Here is a 20,155-nt window from a genome sequence, read left to right on the forward strand (position 1 = left end):
AGCAAAGTGATGCTCAAAAGTCTGCAAACCAGGCTTCAGCAATACATGAACTGTGAACTTCCAGATGTTCAAGTTGGTTTTAGAAAAGGCAGAGGAACCAGAGATCATTGCCAAGAGCTGTTGGATCATTAAGAAAGCAAGAGACTTCCAGAAGAATATCTATTTCTGCTTAATTGACTATGCCAAAGCCTTTGACTATGTGGATCACAACAAAATGTGGAAAATTCTGAAAAAGATGGGAATACCAGACCACCTGACCCGCTTCCTGAGAAATCTGTATGCAGGTCAAAGAGCACCAGTTAGAACGGACATGGAACAGCATACTGGTTCCAAATAGAGAAAGGAATATGTTAAGGTTACATATTGTCACCCTGCTTATTTAACTTATATGCAGATTACATCATGAAAAATGCTAGACTGGATGAGGCAGAAGCTGGAATCAAGATTGCCAGGAGAAGTGTCAATAACCTCAGACATGCAGATGACACCATGCTTATGGCATAAAGCAAAGTAGAACTAAAGAGCCTCTTGATAAAAGTGAAAGAGGAGAGGGGAAATGTTGGCTTAAAACTCAACATTCAGAAAACTATGATCATGGCATCTGGTCCCATCATTTCATGGAAAATAAATTGAGAAATGGTGGAAACAGTAACAGACTTTATTTTGAGGGGTTCCAAAATCACTGCATATGGTGACTGTAGCCATGAAATTAGAAGACACTTGCTCCTTGGAAGAAGAGTCATGACCAACCTAGATAGCAGGGGCATTACTTTGCTAACAAATGTCCGTCTAGTCAAAGCTATGATTTTTCCATTATTCATGTATGGATGTGAGAGTTAGACTATAAAGAAAGCTGAGCACTGCAGAAGTGATGCTTTTGAACTGTGGTGTTGGAGAAGACTCTTGAGAGTCCCTTGGCCAGCAAGCCCATCCAACCAGTCCATCCTAAAGGAAATCAGTCCTGAATATTCATTGGAAAGACTGATGCTGAAGCTGAAACTTAATCCTTTGGCCACCTGATGCTAAGAATTGACCTGATGCTGGAAAAGACCTTGATGATGGGAAAGATTGAAGGCAGGAGGAGAAAGGGACAACAGAGGAAGAGATCTTTGGATGGCATCACTGACTCAATGGATAGGAGTTTGAGTAAACTCTGGGGATTGGTGATGGACAGAGAAGCCTGGCGCACTCAGTCCATTGTGTCACAAAGAGTTGGACACAACTGAGCAACTGACGTGAAGTGAAATTGTTCTTTATTATATCCAGCCAGTAATACCCTCCTTTATTTTCCTCTCCTGTTATATTTTGATATTACTGATTAACATACTGTTTATGGATACATGGGTAATTCTTGGTACTGTGACCTGAACCCTTGGATACTATTCTCTTTCATAATTTTGATGTGCATACTTTTCCATTAAGAAAGTAAGAATGTAAAAATGCAAAAACAGGTATTTTTCCAATCACTTGTTCACTCTCACTCTCTTATTTAAATACTAAGAGTGCAGGTGACAGCTTCCTCTAGTCAAGTGAAATTTTAAATATGTAAATCAAAGCAACTTTCCTTACAGAAAGAAAATGACAGTAAACAGAAGAAAGTATTATACATTTTATCCCAACGTTCATCAATATGTTAATTCTAAAGGAGTTACAATATGCAGAATTAAATATACAGTTGCAATATATAGAACTGAAAATCTTTCCTGCAGAACAAAAATTTATCTCCTCAATATAAAATAATTCTTAGTAATTTTCTTAAGACTCTTTCCAACCAGTCTTTTAGCTTAGTCTATAGATGCTTTGGTATTGCTGTAGCATTTCTTAGTTGTAAGGATAGGGGAAACGTTTAGGAATTTAAGAAGCTACAAAAGAAGCACAAGCATTCCAATGAAGTTATATGTTTGGAAAAAAATTTAAAAAAAATAGTTTTGGTCAAGAGAATGCCATATTTGGAACTTTGATAAAATTAGCCAAATTAAGCTCCAGTAAGCAACAGAAAGTGTTGTCTACAAAATTATTTCTAAAACTTAAAACTGTGAATTAAATGAAAGCATGAACCGAAAAGCTCTAACATAGATAATAGATAAAATCTTGACTTCTGAAAAAGTTATCAAAAAAGTAATGTGTAAGATGCAATCTAAATTCAAAGCCAAGAAGTTCATGAAGTGATATTCTATTTAACTTGGAATATTGTCATACACCACTAATTTTTATATTAATCTTCCTCAAACAGGGGATTGGTTTTAAACTTAAAGACACCATATATTAGCATTTGGTTTCAGCAGTTCAGTATTAGTTTGGCCTCAGAATCTGAAGTGTAATATTTTTAATCTTGTTCTATAATTTTAAATGCTATGTACAATAGTGAGAAAGACTTTATAATTATAGATTAACCAATTACATCAAATTATAATTATATAGTTTAATTCACTTCCAAAATACACACAATTTCATAGTAAGTGCTTACAAGTAAAGACAATGCCTTCTGCTTTGTAAAATGTTAACTTCTGTACATTTTTACACACAAATAAATGAAATAGGAAATTAACTATTGAATTGCATGATTGCTAATTTCATAAGTTCAGTTCAGTTCAGTCATTCAGTCATGTCCAACTCTTTGCAACCCCATGGATTAGAGCATGCAAGGCCTCCCTGTGCATCAACAACTCCCGGAGTTTACTCAAGCTTATGTCCATTGACTTAGTGATGCGATCCAACCATCTCATCCTCTGTTGTCCACTTCTCCTCCCGCCTTCAATCTTTCCCAGCATCAGGGTCTTTTCAAATAAGTCAATTCTTCATATCAGGTGGCCAAAGGATTAAGTTTCACCTTCAGCATCAGTCCTTCCAATGAATAGTCAGGACTGATTTCCTTTAGGATGGACTGGTTGGATGGCCTTGCTGACCAAAGGACTCTCAAGAGTCTTCTCCAAAACCAGAGTTCAAAAGCAACAATTCTTCAGCACTCAGCTTTCTTTATAGTCCAAGTCTCACATCCATACCTGACTACTGGAAAAACCATAGTTTTTACTGGATGGACCTTCGTTGGCAAAGTAATGTCTCTGCTTTTTAATATGCTGTCTAAGTTAGTCATAAAATTTCTTCTAGGGAGCAAGCATCTTTTAATTTCATGGTTGCAGTCACCATGTGCAATGATTTTGGAGCCCCTGAAAATAAAGTCTGTCTCTGTTTTCCCATCTATTTGCCATGAAGTGATGGGACCAGATGCCATGATCTTAGCTTTCTGAATGTTGAGTTTTAAGCCAACTTTTTCACTCTTCAATTTCATAAGTTAACTTGATGTAAAAATCACACTATATCATTACATGAAATTTGTTGAGAAATCACAAGGTTTGTGGTTAAATATTTTGGATATTTAACAAACATTTATAGGCCATAATTATTTAATTAAATAATCTATTTAAATATGACATTTAAAATGATTTCTTGAAGTAGTTATTGAAACTTTTCTTTTCCTAGAAAGTAAATCTTAAACTAGTGGTTTCCTAAGATTTCTTCCTTACTGTAAACAGTTGAGTCTATGACTCTACATGTCAGTTGGTTCTCAAGCTAGAGGAAACATAGGTCATTTTTATGCATATGAAATCTTCAAGGTAGCCAGGTGGAGAAATTTGGATCCACCAGTGGTTCTGTCAGAGCCACATATTTCAGTCTCATTCTGATTTTAGTTTGAAAAATTTCTAAAACACTAGATTGCTTTTAGTGTAATTATGTCATATTTAACTCAGTTTTGAAAATGAGAGGGAAAAAAAAAAAAAACATGTGCTTCTAGGAGGATAAGTTATATAGTTTAGAGAGCACAAGCTGTGTATCTTCCAGAAAAATAGGAATATTCCATTAAAGGGTAAAGCTATACAATCCCAATTTAAGAAGTAGCCCCCCTACCCCCCAAAAAAAAGACAAATTACCATTTTCTCTGAGCATACTTTATGCTCTGTATTTACTCCTAGATATAAGGATGGGGAAACTGCTAAGTCAGAACATATAGCACTTGCATGCTTAGACACCTCACGTCTACCCCTATACCATCTTGGACAATTTTTCACTGTCTTCGTGGAGCCTTCTGAAAAGTGGGCTTTTTTTTTTTTTTTTAATCATTTTGGCTAAAATTCTTGACAGAATAGAGTTAAAAGCAGACTGGTAGGGTTTAGTGGATTTTTTTTCTCCAGGAATGTGGTTTGACTGATAGTTGTGGACCAGAAACAGAAGTAGATGTAAACTGATAGCAGTGTAAACTGAGACCTTATACCTATTCTATTTGTTTTAGCCTGTGCACAACAATAACTTAGGTTTTCTTCTCATTTTGAAAGTAAGAAAAGTTGAAATTCAGAGATGTTAAGCAACTTGCTGAAGGTTATAGAGCTAGGAAATGCAGTTCTTACACTGAAACTCTCAAATACTTGATACCCAAAACTTCTTCCCTTTCTACTATACCATGACAAATGAAGAAACAGCCCAAGAACGTTGGGTTTTTAGCAGAATAGAATATCAGAACGTTGTAAACTTTACATGCTGGCCATATGAGAAAGTTATATAATTTTTAATATCTGGAAGCCAGTTAATGTTAAAATGCTATGGTTATCCTGGACGAGCCCAGGTTTTGAGCTTCCCTGATAGCTCAGTTGGTAAAGAATCTGCCTTCAATGCAGGGGACCCCGGTTCAACTCCTGGGTCAGGAAGATCTACTGGAGAAGGGATAGGCTACTCATTCCAGTATTCTTGGGCTTCCCTTGTGGCTCAGCTGATAAAGAATCCACCTGCAATGTGGAAGACCTGGGTTCAATTACTGGGCTGGGAAGATTCCCTGGAGAAGGGAAAGGCTACCCACTCTAGTATTCTAGCCTGGAGAATTCCATGGACTGTATTGTCCATAGGGTCACAAAGAGTCAGACACGACTGAGCAACTTTCATTACTACGTCATGGTTATCCTAATGTGAAATAAATAAATCCTCATTAATTAAGGTCAATATTTATAAATTTATATCTACAAGAATTTCATGCAAATCCCTGAAGTTAAGCATATGTAAGGAGAAATATTTGTGCCATATACATATTTTAAGAAAAACAGGTGACATGCAACTTTTAATTTATAAATGGGATTAATTATATTAGTTTCCATTAAAAATTATGAAATGCTCAGGAAAGAATACATATAGTATTTAAAAGAAACAAAATCAGTTCTTGGTTATATTTCTCCTCAGCAGTTTTATTCCATACATTTATACATTTATAAAGCTCTTCAGCCAGGCAATAGCAGAATGGTTAAGAATATAGCTGCTTAAATCAGAATCCTTGAGTTTAATTCCTGACTATGCTTTGAAATGGAGAAGGCAATGGCACCCCACTCCAGTACTCTTGCCTGGAAAATCCCATGGACGGAGGAGCCTGGTGGGTTGCAGTCCATGGGGTCGCTAAGAGTCAGACACTACTGAGCAACTTCACTTCACTTTTCACTTTCATGCATTGGAGAAGGAAATGCCAACCCACTCCAGTGTCTTGCTTGTAGAATCCCAGGGACGGGGGAGCCTGGTGGGCTGCCGTTTATGGGGTCAGACAGAATCGGACACAACTGAAGGGACTTAGCAGCAGCATGCTTTGAAAATTGTTTCACCTCTTGGAATACACTGATTTTTTCCCATGGCTGTATTTTCTCGTTATTGAAATGGTACCTAACACATAGATAGATTAGATTAAACAGTTCAGTTAATTTATAGTAAGTAAATTATTATATATGCCTTGTGCATAATAATTTTTCAATAAATGTCAGTGAGATGTTATTGTTATAGCCACACAATATGCAATGTATAGTTTTAAAAATATTATATATTATTGTACATTTGAACTTTTATTTTTTACTCTTTATTAAACTAAAGATTATATAAAATTAAAACACATATTCTTAAAGCCCTCAATTTTCATAACATTATTATAATAAGTCAGGAAATGTTTTAATTATTTTAATTCACCTTTAAAAGCTCATCTGAGGTTATCAATATTTGTAGTTGTAAGAATCAGATACTATCTGCAAGAAAGGAGTAGGGTTACTTTGAAAACTAAACAGAAGGTTAAAGAAATTAAGATAAGATAACCTACTGATAAACAAGTGTTATGTAAATATTTTCTGAAAGACAAATAAATTGCCACATATATATAAAGTAACAAGCTGCTTATTAAAATGAGTACGGCTTTAGTTTTAAAAGAAAGTGTCCAGGTTCGATGCATGATACTGGATGCTTGGGGCTGGTGCACTGGGATGACCCAGAGGGATGGTATGGGGAGGGAGGTGGGTAAGGGGTTCAGGATGGGGAACATGTGTATACCTGTGGCGGATTCATGTTGATGTATGGCAAAACCAATACAATATTGTAAAGTAATTAACCTCCAATTAAAATAAATGAATTTATATTAAAAAAAACAGAGTAAAAATATGCTTCATAAAAAAATAATATAATAATAATAAAAGAAAGTGTATTCAGAGTTGAGAACCACCAGAGTAGATTCTTTTAGATACAATAAGAAAATGGTACACATTTTCTTGCCAACTTACTGTATTAACATTTTTATCTGATTAAATGTTAGTTTAAATATTATGCTATTTTAAGTGAAGTGAAGTCCCTCAGTCATGTCCGACTTTTTGCAACCCCATGGATAGTAGCCTACCAGGCTCCGCGATCCATGGGATTTTTCCAGGCAAGAATACTGGAATGGGCTGCCATTTCCTTTTCCAGGGGATCTTCCCAACTCAGGGATCGAACCTGCTTCTCCTGCATTGCAGACAGACATTTTACCATCTGAGCCATGATATTTTAAACAAATACTAAAAAATGTCACTATTTATATATCTTAAAGCATTCCTTTGGTTACTAGAGTCTTTAGCATCTAACTTGCTCCTTATACAAGGATCCCTGAAAATTCTTAAAAATGTTAAACCACTCCCACAGGAAAAGTTCTAAACTCCTAGGAGATATTTTTTTAACCTTAGGAATAATGGCATTTGGGGCTGAATAATCCATCTTGGTGCATTGTGGGATGTTTACCAGCAGCTTTGATCTCTAATCATTAGATATATATCATCCTTTATCTATGTTTTAAATGTATTTATTTTTTTATTGAAGGATAATTACTTTACAGTATTGCTTTGGTTTCTACCAAACATCAACATGAATCAGCCATAGGTTTACCCATGTCCCCTCCCACCTGAACATCCCTTCTACCTCCTTCCCCATCCCACCCCTCTAGGTTGTTACCAAGCCCGGGTTTGAGTTCCCTGAGACAGACAGAAAATTCTCATTGGCTATCTATTTTACATATGGTAATGTATGTTTTCATGTTACTCTCTCCATACCCCCCACCCTCTCCTTCCCAACCCCACCCATGTTCATAAGTGTGTTCTCAATGTTTGTGCCTCCATTGCTGATCTGCAAATATGTTCATCAATACCATCTTTTTAGATTCTGTATATATGTGTTGCTGCTGCTGCTGCTAAGTCACTTCAGTCGTGTCCAACTCTGTGCGACCCCATAGATGGCAGCCCACCAGGTTCCCTGGTCCCTAGGATTCTCCAGGCAAGAACACTGGAGTGGGTTGCCATTTCCTTCTCCAACGCATGAAAGTGAAAACTGAAAGTGAAGTCGCTCAGTCGTGTCCGACTCTTCACAACCCCATGGACTGCAGACCACCAGGCTCCTCCATCCATGGGAGTCTCCTGGCAAGAGTACTTGAGTGGGGTACCCTTGTATGTGTTAGTATATAATAATTGTTTTCCTCTGTCTGACTTATTTCATTTTGTATAATAAGCTCTAGGTTCATCCACCTCATTAGGACTGACTCAAATGTGTTCCCTTTTATGGCTGAGTAATACACCATTGTGTGTGTGTGTGTGTGTGTGTGTGTGTGTGTGTGTATGTGTATATATATATATATATACATCATAAATTATTTATCCATTCATTTGTTGATGAACATCTAAGTTGTTTCCATATTCTAGCAATTGTAAATGGAGCTGCAGTGAACATTGGGTTACATGTGTCTTTTTCAGTTTTGGTTTCCTATATGCCTGGTAATGGGATTTCTGGGTAATATGATGATTTTATTCTTAGTTTTTAAAGGAATCTCCATTTTATTCTCCACAGTGGCTGTGTCAATTTTCATTCCCGCCAACAGTATAGCATCCTTTAGTTTTGATGATGAAAATATATTCAGACATTCTTAAGTGTCTCTGGTTGAGAATCACTGCTCTATCATCTCCCTTGTCCTTTATGGGGCCTGAGTAGAAAATCTTTATTGACTCTGGTGGATTAAATACCTGTGCTTTCCTCCAGTCCTCATAAAGCCTCATTAAATTGACATAAAAGGTGTAATATAAGTGACAAAAAAAAAAGAAAGAAAGAACAAACATGAAGGGTTGAAAACCTTGTTATGAAGGCTGGGGTTAGAATAAACTCCAGAAAAATTGGAGTTTATTCTGAAGAGTTTGAGACCTGGGAACTCTAGACTAAAAAACATCATGAAGAACTGAGGTCAGGAGTCCAAGATTCATCAGAGGAAGGAGATGAAGTGCAAGACTGATTCCTTGTCTGTACCTAGTCACCCAGTACACTAAATCCTGAGAATGTCAGCATATATTAGTTTAGATCCCATAGGAAACACATTGGAGAATTAGTCTCTGGGGAAAATAAAACTAAAAGAAATAATGCACAAATACAAAAGAGCATTCATTAGTTAAACTGACCAGTTGATGAGACTAACTTTAGACAAAGGCACCTTATTTCTAAATATGAAAGGAAAGCCAAAGAGGATCATTCATCTAACAAAAACTCTAAATAGAAGAGAAAAGAGGAAAAGAAAAAAAATGCAAAGAACAGATTGTTATTATTATTTTTTTACTTTACAATACTGTATTGATTTTGCCATACATTGACATGAATTTTTTAAAAAGCTAATAATTCATGGTATTTCATGGGAAATGGAAATTATTAAAGCAAGCCCATAAAATAGAACATACAGATAATACAAAGCATCTGTTAAAAAATAGAAACATAATATGATAATCAAATGAATATGAAAAAATAAAGCTAAAGAACAGCACTAAAAAGAATAAAAATATAAACAGAGGGAAATTGGAAAGGAATTAGAGAATGAGAAGATCAGTTAGGAAGTCCAGAATCCAAAGAATAACCTCAAAAAGAAAGAACATGTGAAATAGTTCAAATATAAGCTAACAAAATTTAATTCAAGGAAATATCTCTGAATTAAGGGGACTACCTTAAGTGTTATGGGCTGAATTATGTCCCCTCAAACATATGCTGAAGCCCTAACCCACTGTACCTCAGAATGTAATTGTATTTGAAGACAGAGATTTTCAAGGAATGATTAATTTAAAATGAGGTCCTTAGCATGGCCTCTAATCCAGTCTGACTGGTTTCCTTATAAGAGGAATACCAGAAGACACTTAGGGACACACTTGATCAGAGGAAATACCATGTAAGAATACAGTTAAAAGGCAGTCATCTGTGAATAAAAGAGAGAGAACTAGAAAGGAATTAAACTTTTTGGCATGTCGATCTTGAACTTCTAGCCTCCAGAACCATAAGAAAATATATTTCTGTTGTTTTAGCCACTGAGTCTGTGGCATCGTTTTACAACCACTCTAGCAAACTAACATACCAGGAGATGAAGAAAAATGCTTATTGAGATACATCATAGTGATGTTTCAAGACACAAAATTTGATAAAGAATAAGAAAAGTTTCCAGAGAAACAAGTCTCTCAAAAGAGAAGCATCTGAACTGTGTTATACTTCATAAAGTATAACAATTGCATAAAGTATAACAATTGCACTCATCTCACATGCTAGTAAAGTGATGCTCAAAATTCTCCAACCCAGGCTTCAGCAATACATGAACCGTGACTTCCTGATGTTCAAGCTGGTTTTAGACAAGGCAGAGGAACCAGAGATCAAATTGCCAACATCCGCTGCATCATGGAAAAAGCAAGAGTTCCAGAAACACATCTATTTCTGCTTTATTGACTATGCCAAAGCCTTTGACTGCGTGGATAACAATAAACTGTGGAAAATTCTGAGAGAGATGGGAATACCAGACCACCTGACCTGCCTCTTGAGAAATCTGTTTGCAGGTCAGGAAGCAACAGTTAGAACTGGACATGGAACAACAGACAGAACTGGACATGGAACAACAGACTGGTTCCAAATAGGAAAAGGAGTAGGTCAAGGCTGTATATTGTCACCATGCTTATTTAACTTCTATGCAGAGTACATCATGAGAAATGCTGGACTGGAAGAAACACAAGCTGGAATCAAGATTGCTGGGAGAAATATCAATCACCTCAGATATGCAGATGACACCACCCTTATGGCAGAAAGTGAAGAGGAGTTAAAAAGCCTCTTGATGAAAGAGAAAGAGAAAAGTGAAAAAGTTGGCTTAAAGCTCAACATTCAGAAAACTAAGATCATGGCATCTGGGCCCATCACTTCATGGGAAATAGATGGGGAAACAGTGGAAACAGTGTCAGAGTTTATTTCTGGGAGCTCCAAAATCACTGCAGATGGTGACTGCAAGCCATGAAATTAAAAAACGCTTACTCCTTGGAAGAAAAGTTATGACCAACCTAGATGGTATACTCAAAAGCAGACACATTACTTTGCCAACTAAGGTCCGTCTAGTCAAGGCTATAGTTTTTCCTGTGGTCATGTATGGATGTGAGAGTTGGACTATGAAGAATTGATACTTTTGAACTCTGGTGTTGGAGAAGACTGTTGAGAGTCCCTTGGACTGCAAGGCGATCCAACCAGTCCATTCTGAAGGAGATCAGCCCTGGGATGTCTTTGGAAGTAATGATGCTAAAGCTGAAGCTCCAGTACTTTGGCCACCTCATGCGAAGAGTTGACTCATTGGAAAAGACTCTGATGCTGGGAGGGATTGGGGGCAGGAGGAAAAGGGGATGACAGAGGATGAGATGGCTGGATGGCATCATGGACTCGATGGACGTGAGTCTGAGTGATCTCCGGGAGATGGTGATGGACAGGGAGGCCTGGTGTGCTGCAATTCATGGGGTTGCAAAGAGTCGGACATGACTGAGCAACTGAAATGAACTGATACTTCATAAAATCAATGCTGGAAACTAGAGGCAGCTGAATCATACCTTGAAAATTCCAAGAGGAATTAATTTCCAAATTAGAATTTTATATCCAGCTATCCTATCAATCAAGAATGGAAGAAAATACTAGTAATGCAAAGTCTAAACATATTTACCTCTCATCTACTTCTTCTCAAGAGCACATTGATAAATACGTCCCACCAGAGTAGAAGAAGTAATCTAGTAAGGAGGCATGGAACTGGCAACACCAGAGATTTAAGCCAGGCAGGAAGTTAAGGGAATCCTGGAGGTGAAAATGAAGTGCTTATTATAGTGAAGACAGAAGTTTCCAAAAGAAGAGTTAGACTAAAATGAAAATGAAACTTTTAGAAAAAACAAACAAACATATTTTGAATATGAGAGTGAATTCATGATAAAAATACAGAAAGCTAACTTATGTAATAATAAGTATAAAGGATCTTTAATATTTATACACTAAAAGGTGCAATTGTGAACAATAATTGCAGAGATGCAATTACTGCATCTCTGCAACAATTGATGCTATTGCAATTAATAGTTGTGCATACTTTGGATAATAACTTTATGTAATCACTGGCTGTATTGGGAGGGCAGTGAAAAGACAAATACATATGAAGTGAAGTATTGGGCTGATATAGAAGCTATATCCTCATCTCCTTTATGAGGAAGGTAAATAAAAGACCATATCCAGAATTAAAATTACAAACTCACAGAACATTGTGTAAACATATTTAGAAATAAGGAAGTGATTACTAGGAGAAATATTCAAAATAGCTCCCTCCATAAAGCAAGAATCAGAAATGAAGAGGGGTAAGGCAGGCACTGGCTTTTGTTGCTCTTAAAAACCTGTGAAAATTCCTGAATTTTAAAACTTTGTGCATTGGATAATTTGATCAAAAACATTTTTTGAAGACACAGGTGACCCTGAGTCAAGCCAAGTATACTGATAATCCTGATTTGAGGCAAACATATTCAGAACATCTCTAAGCATTTCTGCTTCTGCCTGGACAAGCCCCAGGAAGACTCTGGCCCAGTCCTTCTTGACTTAGACTTCACCAGCAGAATCACTGTTGGGTTTCCAATAGTCTTTTGCCCTGTATCCCCTTCTAATATCCTTGGATCCTTTTTCAGGTAAGATGATTCTTGTGAATTCTTCTTGTAATTAGAAATTGGCCCAGATTCTTTGTGTCCTGTTTCCAGATAGGAACCCAGAAATTCACTGGTTAGACAGAAATTCATATATTAGAACTGGTGTCTTTGAACTAAAATAGGGAACATACTCTTTATCATTCTTCTGAATAAGACTCTTAAAATGGCCCTCTGTTTGTGCTTAGTTTCTTAGTCATTTCTGACTCTTTGAGACCCCAAGAACTGTAGCCTGCCAGGCTTCTCTGTTCATGGGATTCTCCAAGCAAGAATACTAGAGTGGGTTGCCATGCCCTCCTCTAGAGGATCTTCCCAACCCAGGGGTCAAACCCAGGTCTCCCACATTGCACGTGGATTCTTTACCATCTGAGATTCCAGGAAAGTGAAAGAATACTGGAGTGGGTAGCCTATCCCTTCTCCAGGGGAACTTACTGACCCAGGAATCAAACTGGGGTCTCCTGCATTGCAGGAGGATTCTTTACCAGCTGAGCTACTAGTAGCAAATGAACAGTCTGAGGAACTAGGTCCTTGTCTTATTGCTCCTTGTCTGCACTCTTGTTACATAAACCTCTCTCACAGTGGTTTACTGTTGGCACTGGGAATAAAGGCTTGCTCTTGACTCTATTGCTAGTTGTAGTTCCCTCCCCTACATTCTTCCCTCCTTCTTTTCTTCTGTCCTTCCTTTCATCCAATTATTCATGATTCATGAAGCACACAGTGGCAATTTATCTGTTGTCAGGCCTCACTAGTGATGTTCTTCTTTAAAGAGGATTTGCAAAATCTCTGCCTCTTAAGCCCTGCCTTCACATCAAGTTGCTATCTCTTTACTGATATATTGCTGCCTGGACTGAGTACTACCTCCTCCTCTCATCATTATTTAGAACTTCTCTCCATAAACCACTGATTAAAGTCATGCTGAATTTAGGAAGCATTACTGTGAACAAAGTTTGTGGAGTTGATGGAATTCCAGTGGAGCTATTTCAAATCCTGAAAGACGATGCTATGAAACTGCTATACTCAATATGTCAGCAAATTTGGAAAACTCAGCAGGGCCACAGGACTGGAAAAGGTCAGTTTTCATTCCAATCCCAAAGAAAGGCAATGCCAAAGAATGCTCAAACTACCACACAGTTGCACTCATCTCACACACTAGTAAAGTAATGCTCAAAATTCTCCAAGCCAAGTAATACGTGAACCATGAACATCCAGATGTTCAAGCTGGTTTTAGAAAAGGCAGAGAAACCAGAGATCAAATTGTCAACATCCACTGGGTCATCAAAAAAGCAAGAGACTTTCATAAAAACATCTATTTCTGCTTTGCTGACTATGTCAAAACCTTTGACTATGTGGATCACAATCAACTGTGGAAAATTCTGAAAAAGATGGGAATACCAGACCACCTAACCTGCCTCTTGAGAAATCTGTATGCAGGTCAGGAAGCAACAGTTAGAACTGGACATGAAACAACAGACTGGTTCCAAATAGGAAAAGGAGTACGTCAAGGCTGTATATTGTCACCCTGCTTTCCTAACTTATGTGCAGAGTACATCATGAGAAACACTGGGATGGAAGAAACACAAGCTGGAATCAAGATTGCTGGGAGAAATATCAATAACCTCAGATATACAGACGGCACTACCCTGATGGCAGAAAGTGAAGAAGAACTAAAGAGGCTCTTGATGAAAGTGAAAGAGGAGAGTGAAAAGGTTGGCTTAAAGCTCAACATTCAGAAAATTAAGATCATGGCATCTGGTCCCATCACTTCATGGCAAATAGATGGAGAAAGAGGGGAAACAGTGGAAACAGTGGCTGGCTGACTTTATTTTGGGGGGCTCCAAAATCACTGCAGATGATGATTGCAGCCATGAAATTAAAAGACGCTTACTGCTTGACAGGAAAGTTACGGCTAACTTAGACAGCATATTAAAAAGCAGGAACATTACTTTGCCAACAAACATCCATCTAGTCAAGGCTATGGTTTTTCCAGTAGTCATGTATGGATGTGAGAGTTGGACTATAAAGAAAGCTGAGTGCCGAAGAATTGATGCTTTTGAACGGTGGTGTTGGAGAAGACTCTTGAGAGTCCTTTGAACTGCAAGGAGACCCAACCAGTCCATCCTAAAGGAGATTAGTTCTGAGTGTTCATTGGAAGGACTAATGTTGAAGCTGAAACTCCAATACTTGGGCCACCTGCAAAGAGCTGACTCATTTGAAAAGACGCTGATGCTGGGAAAGATTGAGGGCAGGAGGAGAAGGGGATGACAGAGGATGAGATGGTTGTATGGCATCACTGACTCAATAACATGGGTTTGGGTAGATTCTGGCAGTTGGTGATGGACAGGGAGGCCTGGCTAGCTGCGGTTCTTGGGGTCATAAAGAGTCCATCACGACAGAGCGACTGAACTGACTCAATTTAGGATAACTTCCTCAAAGTGAGTGTCATATAAACATGCCTGCCAGAAGACAGAAAAGTTCCACAAATTTGTCTTGAAGTTTATTCCAGCTTCAAAATTATTTGTTCTTAAATGTTATTGGTCTTCTCAGATGCAGCTTACTCTAAAAGCATACTATGCTACAAAGTAACACAGAAGCAAAGAAATGTCTAAAGCCTCAGAAAATAACAATTGACAGGATAAATATTTTAGGAATATATTTTACTTAATTTTAGGAATTTATTGTACTACTGAGTAACTAACATTTGGGGTAGACAGAAAACTTTTTGGCAATTGACCTCTTGAATAAAGAAAGCTGATGGATTTCTCTGTGGAGAAATAAGGGACACATCCTTGGCTCCTTTCTAGATCTTGTAAGTACATTAATGAATCTTGTTCTCTGGTTTTTATGAATATAAAACTCTCGTTGGCTTGCATGCCCTTCAGTGTTCCTAGACTGCAGTTGGAACTTTGCCTGAGAAAGGACACAGCATAGTATGCCATGTTGTAGGTCTCTAGAGCTAAGAGGCCCTGGACTGTATGCAGATCCTGTACACAGATTCCACTGTGATAAACACTTGTCATTACAGGATCACTTTTTCTTTTTGTCCCTCAGACATATTTTTATAAATTATAAATATATGTAAATTATGCTATATGCTATTTTTCAGTATTTTTCAACCTTTACTGGAACATTTCTACTAAAGGACAAATGCTTGCTTTCTAGAGAAGTCATTTCTGAAATGGCAAAAAGAACAAAGACATTTTGACTTGTGAAAGACAGAGGTTTTCCCCCAAGTGCTATTACAGGTTGTAAAAGCTAAAACTCAATTTCACTACTTTCCTGATGGCCATATAGTCAGGTCCTTGCCAGTGAAACAGCTCTGCTGCTTCTAACTCTCCATCTATGCCTGAACTTTCTGCATTATGCATGGAATTACAACAACCACACTGAAGATGGTAGAATAGGAAGAAAGGGGGCTGGTTCCTTGATGGCATCCTTGAGCAGGTAGAGATGGCCTAATTTTTTTCTGGAAACTTGTCTTTTTCATAAATGCTGTAGACTGGACTTTTGTATCCCCCCACAACCCCCTTCGAATTCATCTGTTGAAATTCATCTGTTGAAACCTAATCCCCAGTGTGATGGTATTTGGACGTGGAGACTTTGGGGAGGTGACTAGGTCATAATGACAGCGCCCTCATGAATACAGCCTTTATAAAAATAGAGATTCCAGAGAGTTCCTTATGCTATGTCATAAGAGGACATAATGTAAAGATGGCTATGAACTATGAAGCAGGTCCTTACCAGACATAAAATCTGCCAGCATCTAGATCTTGGACTTCCCACCTTCCTGAACTCTGAGAAATAAGTTTCAGTTTATAAGCCACACTGTCTATGGTATTCTGGTACAGTATCCTGAAAGGACTAAAGCAATAGCTGCAGAAGATTGTCCGTACCCATACAAACATGGCCTGTAAATAGAAATTGATGGGAAATCATGGTTTACAAAGGCCAAGCCCTTCATTCAAGTTCTGTAGTCTGAAAGCACATGGCACGTTTTTAGAAAAATGATGTAATCTTTACAGATCTATAACATGAGTTTACCAAACTGTGCAGTGTACCCTTGAGTATATATCTGAAGGGAAATTATTTCATACTGGACAAAAGGTTTGTCTTGCTCTCCTATTGAGTATTTTTTCTAACCAATATGCAAAATTAACATTTCAGAATAATTTTAGGAAGATGGAATATTTTTATAGAAATATTTCAGAAAGATCAAAGTTGTGTATGTGTATTCCCAAAGTTAGCACAAAAATGAAATCCTATGAAATACATTAGTGTATATACCTGGAGTATAACTGACAAACATCTGTTTCTTTGTAGAAATTTAGGTTATGGAGTCTGCTCATCACCTAGTTCATTCTACTGCTAACCAGGCAGCAGAGACTCCCTGACCTAAGTTATTTAAGCAGATGTCAGTGGGAGAGGATAACACTGAACAGGGTTTGCCTGCTCTGCCTGTATTATTTCCTGCTGGGGATCACCTCTCATTAGTAGTTGCTTAAAGAGCAGAGGTTTAGAGTAAAATAAATTGATAAGCAGGGGGGAAATGAAGCACTGGGTAGAAAAATCTTAACTGCTAATACACCTCAAGCAGATTTTTTCCTTTTAAGAATGTCGTTGTATATATGAAATACTAAGCAACTACTTCTGAGTGTACACAGGCACACATGCACACAGACATACAGAGATAGTAATTGAAATAAGAATGACTAAGGAGAGGATTCTGTTTTTCTGGCCTTTTGTAAGTCAAGCCAGGAGCATGTGAATTAATATTGATACAGAGTACAAGCACTTGTACTACTGTGGGCTGAAGTTGCAATGGGCACTAATGAGCTTGCCTTCTAGCATTTCCTCATTAGACTGCAGTTCTTTTCTTCCATTGTCTGAACACTTTCCATTACAAACTCCAGGTTCAATTAATATTAAAATATTCAGAAATAACTATTTTCAGAAAAAGTCAGCAAACTGCATCATCTTTAGTGTTTTCAATAATACATTGCAACGTGACCTTCCTTCACAAATAATTCATTTACCCACTAAAATGCCACATTCTGAAACTAGCTATGTAATCTTAAGAAATCTGCCACAAAGACATGGCAAACAAGAGGAAGTTTCCCCAAAAACTGTCCTAGTTACTGTCCATGAGATATAATTTCTGAGCAATGCAAAAGGAAGCTTGAGTTAAATAATACTTTCTCATCCACCCTCGAAAACAGTAAGTCATGACAATCTCAATTATGGATAGTGAAAACAACACACATAGAGTACCAACAGAATTGAACACACCATGGAATTGAAAACAGGTTTGCACACACATTGTACCCTATGACATATTATTATTCTAATAATTGTTTCGCCAGATAGCTACAAAATAGATTCCTCATGATGTTTTATTACTTTTCAAGAGAAAAAATAATAATGATTTGCGATAATTAGTCAGATTTAAAGCTGCAGGAGATAACAAGAGATTTCACTGTACTAGGAAATGGAACCCCTTTCTCACTGCCCAAGCAGTTCTTTTTAAACCTCTTCAACAGTGTCAGTGCAAGTCACCATTAAAGGTATCTAAACATCAATTAATCTGCAGAACTTTTATACACCCCAATTACTAATATTCAAAGTTTCAAGTCATCTTAACTAAATTATGATCTGTTAAAAATTTTCCCAAGGATTTTTAGACTTGTCAAAGGGGAGGAGTTTGTACCATTTAGACAAGTTTAAATCTTACGAACAATTTTACAGATTAAAAATTAAAAGGTAGTTTTTAAGTATACCAGGATTAACTGAAGCCTAGATCCACTTTGATGGGTGTGAGGGTGTTAGAAAGTAGTTTACCAGGTGGAGAAAATGCAAAGCCAAGAAGACAAGCAGGTGAATGATTGGCCAAAGGGAATCCTTCAAATTTGCTTTCAAGATTGGATTTCCAACCTCTGACCTCAGCTATTCCAAAAGAGAACTTGAATATTTACACTATTTTTTTTTCCTACTTTATCTTTTTGCTTCTTGTGTAGGAAAAAAAATAGAGTCAGAAAAAAACAATCTTAATCCAAAATACAACAGAATCAACCTACTTTATCTTGTAAAAATGTTCTCATTTTCACTGTTCTTTTCCCAGAAAAGCAATCCTTATTGACTGCCTCTTTATTCTTTGCTTGAATTAAAATAATCTGTATCTCCTGGGAGGACTACATGATTAATCAAAAGCAAAAGGGAACACATTGAATTATGGGGTTTAGTATTCTAAACTTCTCTGTCTAGTGATGTAATAGTGAAGAAATGATTACTTATCCATTCAACAAATACTTTTTGAGTTTCTACTATGTATCATGCATTATTTCTAGACCTTTTAGATTGCAACTGTAAAGTAAACAAAAATCCTATTCCTTGTGCAAATTATATTTTAAAGCCACAGTATCATCATAAATAGCATTCACTGTGTTCTTGTGATACTAGGATCTTCTCTGTGAAACACAAAAGGAAAAAATTAGTAACTGATTTTCACCGTCAAATCTTCAGTAAAAATTCATTTATCAGAGCTTTTCACTTTATTATTTTTTAAACTTAAGGTTTTTATTTCATATTTGTAAATTAAACATATACCTTAAGTCTTAATACATTCAGAGAAAACTATGTAAAAACATTTATATTTAACATTCGGTGATCTCAATAGTAGCATCAATAGCTTCAAATCCTTGAGAATGACAAAATAATGTAAATGAATAAGTAACAACCCATAGAGACGGTACTTTCTCATTAACCTGAGAAATTTCTTTTCAAAAAAAAAAAAGATTGAGAATAAATTTTCCTTAATGTCTTCTAGATTTTATGCAGGTAAACACACACACACACACGTATATATACTAAGTTATATTCGAACAATGACTATAAAAATGGTCATTTGACGTTTATAGTTCAAATGCAGTACTTTGAAATACAAATTCATATTTCTTATTTCTAGAATGCACGTTACCACAGCAGAGGCATGTGTGGGTAGAAACTTTTAAAATCTGCTAGCTGGGAACTATAATAGAAAGATACAGAGAATTCCCTAGAGTGATCTTAATATCTGTTACATCTGAAGGAATATTTGTTAAAGCAGTGTGTTTAGGGAGCCTAAGTTAATAATATTCTGGATCAAGAATATTGGAAATGCAATGGACTAAATGCAAACTTTGAGGGTCAAGAACTCATGTTTCTATTCACTTGTCTATCCCAGGGCAGACTGTGGAAAGAACCAACTGGAAATAAAATCAATATATTTCTAAAAATAAAAGCTGTGCCAATGAAATTTTTAGTTTTGGCACCATGAGAATTTATTAACAAAATATTCACACCTAAGTGGAGACAACTAAGAACCTTAACAACAGAAAACTAATGAAATTATTAGATCTGCATCTTTTATTTGGTTTATTTTCTATGGTAATGATTGGTTTGAAGCCAATTTTTCCTTCTATCACTCTTAAAATAACCTCATAATCACTTACACATTAAAGGAAATCTCTGAATTAGCTTCTCTCAAGCCAAAACCCCAGAAACAATAGGGGCCGAAGACAGAGCTGTCTGAAACCCTGTCTGTGATACAGATCCTGTAATGTAAATGTAATGTAATGTGAAGTGTTATTCACTCAGTCATGTCTGACTCTTTGGAACCCTGCCTGTAGTCTGCCAGGCTCCTCAGTCCATGAGACTCTCCAGACCATGCAAGAATACTGGAGTGGGTAGCCATTCCCTTCTCCAGAAGATCTTCCTGACCCAGGGATGGAACGCTGGTCTCCTGCATTGTAGGCAGTTTCTTAACCATCTGAGCTATCAGGGAAGCTTGATACTGATCCTAGCTTAGCTTAATGTCTGGTCTA

This window comes from Capricornis sumatraensis, chromosome 7, assembly GCF_032405125.1.
Source record: "Capricornis sumatraensis isolate serow.1 chromosome 7, serow.2, whole genome shotgun sequence".
In the NCBI taxonomy this organism is placed as follows: domain Eukaryota; kingdom Metazoa; phylum Chordata; class Mammalia; order Artiodactyla; family Bovidae; genus Capricornis; species Capricornis sumatraensis.